This window comes from Capsicum annuum, chromosome 3 (genome assembly GCF_002878395.1).
Source record: "Capsicum annuum cultivar UCD-10X-F1 chromosome 3, UCD10Xv1.1, whole genome shotgun sequence".
In the NCBI taxonomy this organism is placed as follows: Eukaryota; Viridiplantae; Streptophyta; class Magnoliopsida; order Solanales; family Solanaceae; genus Capsicum; species Capsicum annuum.
Window position 1 is genome coordinate 92,012,901 of NC_061113.1, and position 10,819 is coordinate 92,023,719.

At 34.6% G+C, this 10,819-nt stretch overlaps 1 long non-coding RNA gene and 1 pseudogene across 1 annotated transcript; one reads left to right on the forward strand and one right to left on the reverse strand.

The window, feature by feature from the left end:
* On the forward strand, positions 1-6,398 carry LOC107863658. The gene is made up of 3 exons (XR_007052957.1): positions 1-252; positions 1,017-1,874; positions 1,961-6,398. It is a non-coding gene; the product is annotated as an uncharacterized LOC107863658 (long non-coding RNA).
* Positions 6,399-8,708: 2,310 nt separating this feature from the next.
* LOC107865303 lies at positions 8,709-10,414 on the reverse strand (annotated as a pseudogene).
* Positions 10,415-10,819: the final 405 nt, after the last annotated feature.

A 10,819-nucleotide genomic window follows, 5' to 3' on the forward strand; every position in this document is an offset into this window, starting at 1 on the left:
TGGGGGAAGAAACTTTGCATCTTCCACTGTTTGAGTCAAAGGAAGCAAGAGGAAGGAATATGTACAAGCTATTTGCTTTAACAGTGTTCGTACGTATTTGCTTAATATGCCAAGTAGAGGTGAAACTGGGAGATTGGCATGGATGCTCATGTTCTTAGCTGAGCTCTGTTTTGGTTTCTACTGGATTATTACTCAATCGGCTCGTTGGCATGTTATATATCAGTATCCTTTCAAGGATAGACTTTCCCTCAGGTTCCCCCTCTCCTCTTTTCGACGCCCTGACTGAAGAATTTATTAAAATTTCAATAAAATATTATATTTTGAAATCAGTATATTAGAAGTCTAATGAATTTTTTTTGGTAACTAGGATATTTATATTAACATCATAACAAATACTACAGTGAGGAGTTTGGTAGCGCAGCCACCATAATGTCTGCACTTTGTGTAATATTTAGAGATAATCCATTAGAGTCTAAAGTAGTATTAGTAGAAATATTTTAATCCATTAGAGTCTAAAGTAGTATTAGTAGAAATATTTACTGTTGAACTAGGTGGTAAAACTCCCAAGGTCTTCACACACCTTGTAGCCTGAGAATTGTTGAGTTTATTTGAACATCAACTTAAATTCTGAATTTGTTTTCCTGTAGTAGGACTTAGGTATGATTGATCTATGATTTGCCTTTTACTTTTTAACTTCTCAAAACTACTATTTGTCTAATAATAGTACTAAGATCTCAACTTGTTGATTATACACCTTTTGCCCGTGTTTGAAAGCTTTGTTCTTGTTATTCTTTTGCTCTAAATTCATTCTAAAATGAATTCATGATTTAAACTTATGAGCTTGCATTGAAAGTTCCATCCAGCTTATTTGATTTAATTTTTGGTTTGAATTTTATAGTATATACTTATTTAGTGATATTTAAGACACATATATAATGTTCGAATTCAAAATATTGGTTTTGATTGAACACGTAAGTTCATTAGTACATCCCCTGATTTTCATTTATTGTTCGCAGATATAAGGAGAAGTTGCCGGGCGTGGACATATTCGTTTGAACAGCAGATCCAATAATGGAAACTCCAACACTAGTGATTAACACAGTATTGTCAGTAATGTCATATAATTATCCTCCTGAAAATTTGAGTGTTTATCTTTCTGATGATGGAGCTTCAGAATATACTTTTTATGCTCTTCTTGAGGCCTCTCAATTCTCAAGATATTGGATACCTTTTTGCAAGAGATTCAGTATGGAGCTTAGGTCCCCTGCTGCCTACTTTGAACATGATGCCTGCAATTTAAATGATTTAAGTTTTTGCTCAACAGTGGTTCAATACCATGGTGAGAAAGTAGCCTTTTTTTGAAAATTGAAAACTACTCTTTGAGGTGACAAATATGAGAGTTGAGTCCAAATATTGACATAACGGATAATAACAAATCAAATTAACAAATAAGTCATGACTCAATCTGCTAAAGTGTGCTAAGAGTAAAATGAATTAAATCAAGATAGGTCAAATGATGCAGAATTATCATCCACTGGCCACTTTTCCGCCCTATCTTTAAAAAATAGTAAATGTCGTGAATTTTACCCTCAAATAAACTTTTTTAATGGGTCATAATTCAATTTGTCCGCCATGAGCTAACCTCCATCTTCTATTTTGCTTTTTGGGAAAAAGTGAACCAATGTATTTTCTAGTGCAAGTTATATGTCAAACTTACATAATTTCCAATCTCCCCATTTGATTTTTTATGTTTGGGTTTTGGTTACAGTTTGATATTTGAGTTAGCATTTTATGAATCAATAGCTTGATGAACGTTTTCAATCCCATTGGGTCAAGTCAATGGACGAGTAATAACTCAGCTCATTTAGCTTTGGGTGAGATGGGTGAATTACTAAGAAAATTGTTGATTTTGCTACCTCTATTAGCTCCTCACACTATGTTCCTTATAAACTTTCATCAGAAATTATATGAAGATATGAAAACCAGGTTGAAGCCGCCATAGAAAGCGGTAGCATCCCCAATGAAATTAAGGCTTAGCATAAATGGTTCTCAAGAGTGGAACTGTAAAGTTTACAAAGCAAGATCACCAGTCTATTGTTCAGGTAATTGCTGGTTTATTTATATTCTTTTGTTACTCTTGACAATTATTAAAGTCGAAACCGCCAAATCTCAACATACAAACATGATCATTAATTCACAAAACACCCTCAGAATCTAGAGATGTTATCTTCACCTAACCACTTAACACTTTATCATGAATCATCCTAAAATTCTAATCATCAAACTCTTGAGCTTGAATTTGATCCATCAATAAAGATCTAGCCTCAATTTACGCTAAGGCATGCTCAGATGTCATAAATATCAAGTCGAACCAACTGTTTAGTCAAAGACTGAACATCCAAGGCTAAAGGTTGCACCCCTGCCGATAGATGAGCCAAACTTCCCATACTTGATGCCTTCCAACTCAAGGCATCCGTTACCATATTAGCCTTACCCGAATAATAAAGAATAGTGAGATCATAATACTTATTCAACTATAACCATCTATGCTGCCTCATATTAAGATCTCTTTGGGTGGAGAAATACTGAAGGGTATGATGATCGGAGAAAATCTCAAAATGAATTCCATACAAGTAGTGTCGTCATAAATTTAACACAAACACAACTTTAGTTAACTCCAAAGTCATGAGTAGGATAGTTCTTTTCATGGACCTTCAACTATGGAGAAAAATAAGAAATCACCTTACCCTTCCACATCAACACACCGCCATAACCAACTCTATAAGCATCACAAAACACGATGAAACCCATGCCCTCCTCAGACAAAGTCAAGATAGGAGCTAAAGTTAATAACTCTTTTAGCCTTAGAAAGATCCTCTCCCAATCATCCGACAACTAAGAAATAATCTTCTTTTGAGTCAACTTGGTCAAAAGAGTTGTAATAGAATAGAATCCCTGCACAAACCATTGGTAATAGCCTGCTACCCCAACAAAACTCCAAATCTCAATAGGAGAAGTAGGTCTAGCTCTGTCATGAATTGCTTCTACCTTGGAAGATTGACCATAATACAACCCTTGTTCACGACATGACCTAAAAAGGAAACAAAATCCAATTTAAACTCGCACGTGAAGAACTTCGCATACAAATTCTCATATCTTAGTCTCTGAAGTACGACCCTTAAATGCCTCACATGGTTAGTCTCATTCTTGGAGAAACCAAGATATCATTGATGAACATAATCACAAAAGAATCAAGATAAGGCATGAATACTTTGTTCATTAACTCTGTGAACATTACTGAGGCATTAGTGTCACGACCCAGCCCACCGAGTCATGTCGAGCACTTGTCTATACCTACCCCAGATAGTAGAACCCCGAACAACGCACCATTCAATCATTGCGCAAGTTACTACAATATTTACTTAGTCAATTTATGTCAATCATATGAATAACTAATCAATATTTTCAAATATGATTACCTAGTTAGATTTGTTCCACAACCAGTTTAAATACATTTGATACATAAAATAAACATGGAAAATATCTACAAGAGACTTTCAGAACCTAGCTTAAACCAATACAAGAGCACTAGACAAGGAGTAGGAACATCCATGACATAACATCCATGCAAAATGGAGAGGGCAGGAGCTGTTGTAGAGCAGTCGGTGTATCTGCTAAAGAAAATCCAACTAACCTACACCATGACTATACCCCCAATTACCGGTATAAAAAGTATAATATAAGTACAAACCACATGTACTAGTAGGTATCATCGACTGAACGAGGTTAAAAACAAATAATAATAATAACAAATAGGAAAGAAGCATGACTTAACTTTAATTTCTATTACTAAAGCACGTTCACATAAGTATTACTACTTATATTTAGTCTCTCTATGAACCACCTAGCATTTATAACTTTTATGTATACTTATTCTTAGATAATCCAATCTATCTTACAATGTTCTTTTAGCATATGTAAACCTGTCTCTATCCTAGCAGCGCTAGCCCTACATGTTTTGCTCCATCATTAAATATCAGGATTATAACAACTAAGACAAATGATAGTATCAATAACTATATTAGAAAGGCATCACAATAAACATCATCTGTACAACTATATACATACAAAAATATGAATTATACATAATTTAGGATATACCTTATATTCACACTTGGATACAATGTCCAATCACAACCATCAACATAACTGATCCATTCAAGGGACCACAGTATCTTATCAAATGCCCAATCCACATAAGAAACCACTATATATCATCAGCATAACTTGGTCCATGCAAGAAACCACCAATAACATATAAATCAAAATGCACATTCCATGCATATGAATGAATATATGTATGCAATTATGCATAATTCTCTTCCTTTCTTAACTCATCCACAACATCATAGTATGGTACCCGATCCATCATGACAAAAATATCATATTCGTATGATGTGGTATCCGATCCATTGTTACCAACATATCATATCCATTTTGGTGTTTTCATGACCCCAGACAATCGCTAGTCGTAACACGGTGCTTAAGGAACAAGTGACCCCAAGCTAACCCATGATCTGGAACAAGTTATAAATACCAAAGAAAAATAAAAAATACCATGCGGAAGTCATCTAATAAATGTTTAAATAGTCAATTAAATAACAAAGAAGTTTGAAACACATCACAAAAATATAACTAGCTGTTTGATTGTTTGAAATCCTCTAAACATGATGAGTTGTTGGGATAGGTCCCCAACTACCTCTGGCTACTAAATTAATCATGAATTGAAATATAGAAAGCATGATAAATAATATAATTAGTCATCTACTGATGAGGACTCATCAATGTTGTAGCTGAGTGGCACATGAGCTGTCTAAGTATGATCGAGGAGTTGAGTGTTCGAACCTATTTTATAAGACATTATAGCTCAAAAGAAAGTATGCGGTCAATACTTTGAATGTACTGGTATGTAAGATAAAGACTATATAATATACATATATACAAATCATGAATGCATGAATATGATATCGAATGCAAGACCATGTGTAAACATGTACTGAAATGATTTGAATAACTGAATAACTAATATATGGATACCTGGTCATGGAAACTTAAACTAATATGATCTAAATACTAAACTAAAACTGTGGGAGCTATCATATAACCCATATTTCCTAATATGAGCTAATTGGGGTCCAACCTATAACCCTAGTTAGAAGGGTGTCAATACCTTACCACAGGTACCAACACTGGCTGTGGATCCACTAAACTAGTGTCCCAAAGGACTAGGGTGTTAGTACTACACTGGCAGGTGACCCCTAAGAGAGTATCAATCCTCAACTAGCGAGTGACCTCTGATAACCTACGCTGGCTACCTATTTCTGGAACTTAGGTACTTCCACCAATGGTCTCAGTCCTCTACTAGTGGGTAAGCCTTTATTCCTAGGTTAGCTCAGTGCTAAGACCTACTCCAAACTGAACTGATATTGATACTGATGAAAGGATTAACATGACTGATGCTTACATATGCTCAACTTGATAGTATTCTGAATACTGATGAAAGGCTTAACATGACTGATGCTAACATATGCTTAACTTGATAGTATTCTGAATTTAATGATATAAGTATGTTCTGAATGACTTATAACTTGACATATGACACATATATGAATAGAATATCTAGGTATCGGGTGTTAATAACCCACCAGAACTATCTAATGTAGATTGATCTTGACAAATATTGAACAATCCATGGTATGGGAAAAATCATAATTAACACCCAATATTTCAATAATTAGGCATGATGTAGAAATTTGCATTATCAAAAAATATGGAAGCAATTATCATGAGGGAAGATATTTTCATGGAGGAACTTAAGAGTTTAACTAAATAAATTATGAATTTCATACTTCTCATGGAACCCTAGACAAAAAGGGAATTAAACTTGAGAATTTGGAGAACATTGGGACTCAATAGGTGAAAGTGATGACGTCCAAACTACACCACCTCTCAGAAGTTGTTATGATCACTATCAAAATATAGTAACCCAATGAAAGTTGGGGTCGAATCCCAAAGGAACATATGGAATCGTGGATCTTAGCTTTTGTAGTCAACAGCCAGAATTGGAAAAGTAAATGAGGGGATTTTGTGTAGTAATCTCAATCAAGTAACTACATTAACTTTGGTTGTAATCAGTCGTAAGTGAACACTAGGATTGTGTTCCCCCTGGATTTTCAAATCCGTAGTCTTATCGTGCTTTGTTGAACCAACCCGAAACTTTGCATGCAGGATCGATAAGTTAAGTACCTTCTATAGTCTTTTGGACGAGCAGAAGGATTTCACCCTTTACCTTTTGAGTCTTAGGATGTCACCTTACTAACTCTTATCTTGATCCCTATTAACTATTATCTTTTGAGTCTCTAGTTATTAGATGGAAGCTAACCATCTTACTTAGATATTACCTAGTAGCAAGGATCGATAGTTAAACCTCAAATTACTGTTGTCGTTATCTTTTCCTCATCACTACTCCTCTTTTGGAGTAAGTTGCAATAATATAGGTGGGATCCTAACATTTATAACTGCTAAGATAAATATTATAATAAAGATAAAGCAATACATGCATGGGTATCAATTCAAAACAACAACATTTCCTCTACTTCGTTAATCCACAAGGGTTTCCACAACCCTAGCTATGAGTTTTTAGTGCTCATGCTTGTGAAAAAAATCAACAACATTATTAATAGAAATCATAGATGAAATCACAATGCTAAGAGGTGTAAAAACCCACAACCATAACTGAATTAATCAACTGAAGTCAATACAAGAGAATCCCAAGATTAAAATCGAATCTTGGAACCAAAATATATTTGTGAGTATCAAAAGTGCGTAACTCCTACTAAAATACACATAAAGGGTATTTATAGTACATGAGGAAACCCTAAAACCAAAGTTCGAGCGAAATAGGAAAAAATAGGATCAGTGGCCACATGTGATATGCACTTGTGCCCTGACCCTGGGTGCAGGTAGTACCGGCGGTCAGCAGGTGAGCATAGGTACAAAATGAAAAAATCCTGCAAGTCAGCTCTCGGAATTTTGGAATTTTGGTAGGTCCAACTTGCGGTCTATATGTTGACTTAGTAAGTGCAGGGAGTCACCTTTTCAGCTTTTCTTCAATTCTCGCACATGCTTTGATCACGAACAAGCTGGAGAGTGTCCCGAACATCTATAATTACTCCAAAAAGTAGCCAAAATACCTTTTTTCATCTTTCTTCACAAACTTAGCATCCAAAACATGATTTCCTGTAAAACATACCTAAAACGCATCATATCTAACAAAATAACCTCAAAAACTTGCATATTTTTCTCGTTTTAAGCGTCAAAAAGTACTATATTTCTATAGCATATCAACACCCTCAACTTAGAATGTTTGCATGTACTCAGGCAACAAAACACAATAAAAACAAAAACAACGCTTAACTAGGAGAATCTAAGCTATTCAAGGCAGTCAGTCAACACTTTAAACTCAAATTACAACATCCCCCTCCTATCATACTTTTTCAAAACCAACTGCATATGAACATGAAGCCCAACAATGTGACACAATGTGATCAAGGTATGACAATTACTTTAGGAACAGACAACCACTCATATATATTTACAAGCACACTTTCCAAAACAACCAAATAGCTAGCAATATGACTCAAGTGCCCTCACAACAAGGATGTCCCACTCACTCATATGAAATAATGCATGTCAATGTAGGAAAGGTCAAGATACATTCACACTCAAAACAGAAGTTCCAGTCAATGTGTATCAAATACCATAGGCTTGCCCCTATTTTCTTTACCTTAGCATTCAAATAGCCAAGTTAGGATCGCTATAGGATGTTTCTCGACTTGTAATGTAGGATTGGGGCTGGTATGGTACATATGGAAATATCAAGTGACTAAGCCTCCTTGGCATTACACTAACCTTGGAGTCTCATTTACTAGCCAATTTTCTTTTTATTCCACCCTTATTTCTCCCTTTTAATTCATTATTGCACATTCAGGTTGCGTGTGGTCTTTTATTCTTTCTTTTTTCGCTTTTTCATAATTTTTCTTTTTTTCCTTTTTTTGCTCCCACACCCAACCCTATCTAGCTTTTTCTCTTATTTTACCCTTCTTAATACCTACTTTACACTATGCACCCTAGGACTGATTATCAGACAGATCGGATGGACCATTACACTTAATGGTTTGGCTTATCGATTATCAGTTTAAAATATATAAAGTCACTAGCCAACCACTAAGATATTAGTTAGTTCGGTAACGGATAAACAATTATAGGACGGTTATCGGGCGGTGTATTGGATCTCCACTATTTTACTACAAAAATAGTAGTTCTCTATCATGATAAAGAAAAGGCTCTTATAACTTTCTATGCAACATTGTTGTGCAGGGAAGAGCCTACCGAGCTATTCTACTACTTGCAGTTGGAACCTCCAAGAGAAATGCATAATAGAGCTTTGGTTTTGTTAATTTCTAAACCTATATATATATATATATATATTGTTTACAAATGTTATCTCTCTAGGTTATGTTACTTTACCATAGCAATCTGCACTTCGGAAGGTTGAAAAACTAGCACTTGCCTTTCAAGTCTCAAAACCAACTCTTTCCATTCAGAAAAAATATAACATAAAAAGATTGTTCCATCTAATTAAGAAATTAAGAAATCTAAAAAACAAAAATAAAAAATATTAAGTTATACCATGCCAACTAAACCATATCAATAATCAATTCTCTTATAAAAGAATCTGTTCTTTTGCAAATATACTCAGCATTTGCTTTTTTTCCTTGAATTGAACAATCTCAAGTCTCAACTTTAGAAGATGTAGCCATAAGAATAACTTGCACATAGGAATAAATTGTAGTTGCATAACTGCTTTTGAACACTTGGTAGATGATAGTCTCATAATTCTGTCATTGATAATGTAAATCAAATATTAATAAACATTCTCAAGTAAAATATAACTTAAGAAGAATGACCAGTCACTACGAATACATGATGAATATCTATTCACTATCACCAAAACAGAGGGAACTCCACAAATCACAAAATATTCTAAGATATGGATTCCTTGTTTTTTTGTTTCAAAATATTAGCCCAACACAAGCATTAAATGTCATATTTTTGTTGATCCAGAACTCAAGTTAAAGAAGTGTCAAATAAGTTAAATTGTGACTACCCCTAATCTTTATATAAAAGATGCCCAATAAGGTCAACATTACCATACATATCAACCCCCAACCATTGACACTAGATATGTCCTCCATTATCCCTTTAACATCTGTGGCATCAAAGAAGAAAAAGTTCTTGAGAGGATCACATTTTTCCTGATATTGTTTTTATAACCTCCTGTGAGAGGAGTCCTGTCCAAGAATTATTCCTATGATGGAACAAACCCAAGGAAATTCAATTCAAATTTCTATCAATCTTTTAAGAAGAGAATCTGGGATCTGAGATTCTTAAGCAATATGCCTAGCAGAGTTACTTCCAAAACTTTTGAGCATTTAGGAGGCCATCAACAAATGTTTCTCTAGGATTTCGTCCCTCAAGTACTTCAAAGATCTCAATAACTTTCGTTGCATAATAGAACTTTGACATTCTCTTCAGTAGAGATCTCCAGGGGACTATAATAGATTCTTCATAACTTGGATAAAGCCATTCACATTCAATAGTTTCTTCATTTTTTTCTTATAGTAGTTGTAATTCTTCAAATCAAGAAACATCTCACTGTAGGAGTCACGACATTCTACACTGTAAAATGCAACACGCTTTGGAAACTTATGGTGTATTGAATTCACTGATTTTTTTGTCAAAAGGGAGAAACTACTAACAGCAACAATATCAAAATTCTGAAAGAAACTAACATCAAAGATGGGTAGAGCACCTTTAGTGTCAAACTACCTACTCCAGCTAAAACAATATTCTTGCAGAACTTAACAGTTGTTCCTTTGAGTCCAGTGGGAAATACATGGAATTTTCTAACCCTTCTCAGAGCATCAATGCCCCAAACTCTAATTTGACTATCATAGATGATAGTTTCCTGCTCCGTCAATTGTTCACCTTCTGTTCCCATTTCCAACTTGGGAACAAGTTATCCCATAAATCTCAAGTTATCTTATGAAATAACTTATCTCATCACTAGCATATAAATGATGAAGATATGGTTTCATTGCTACACCAGGTGGATGTGAATTTGAGATGCTAGGCTAGACTTATTGATTATTGCCATAGCACTAATATTAAGCAAATTTCCTCATGAACTGATGCTTTTTTCCGAACATTAACTAAATAAATTGCTAAAAGAATTTGAGTTCCTTCTTATGACAAGTGAGAGAAAAATAGGAAAAAGATCGCAGATATCACATCTACTAGGCCCCACATTTGGGAGATCCCTTACACAAACAACTCGACCACCCTTGTGGGTTATTCGTTTTCAAGGTTTAGTTGTACAACCCAGTCCCTCCACCCATGCAGGATGCACACAGTAAGAATAAAGTAATTTAATTGGAAAACCTAAATGGGAGGAATCGGATAAATCTTAGGACTTTGCTTTGAGCACCTCTCGAGAATCAGTTATATCTAGTTTTAGGGAATAGAGATACTTAAATTTTAATTGAAAGAATTTGAAATATAATGATACTTCATCTGTTGTCACTTATAGGTATATATGCACATAAAATAATCAAAATATATACAAGAAGAGGATAGAATAAGCAACAACAACATCGAAGGTCTGAAGTTTACCAATATTGGGCTATCGGCTAAACTA